This window comes from Aphelocoma coerulescens, unplaced genomic scaffold, assembly GCF_041296385.1.
Source record: "Aphelocoma coerulescens isolate FSJ_1873_10779 unplaced genomic scaffold, UR_Acoe_1.0 HiC_scaffold_39, whole genome shotgun sequence".
Lineage (NCBI taxonomy): Eukaryota > Metazoa > Chordata > Aves > Passeriformes > Corvidae > Aphelocoma > Aphelocoma coerulescens.
The window spans coordinates 2,526,283-2,526,554 of NW_027183733.1; positions in this window are offsets into that span (position 1 = coordinate 2,526,283).

Genomic DNA, 272 nt, shown 5'->3' on the forward strand with positions numbered 1-272 from the left:
ATTTTGCCATCCGAGGAAATGTAAAACGTGTGTTTTATCATCTTCCTGTAGTATAAATCAAAACAACAAAAACTATCTAATAAGTATATGTTGCACCAGCTACATCTCTATAAAGTAGCCTGGAAAGATTGGAGAATAAGTACAAGAATAAACCAAAGGAGAGGCCTTCTGAGTAGAGGAAGTGAAAACAGGAAACAGATGAGTTCCGAAGGGAAAAATATTAAAGAGAGAAACAATTGCCAATGTTTCTGCAAAAATCAAAAAGCACAAAG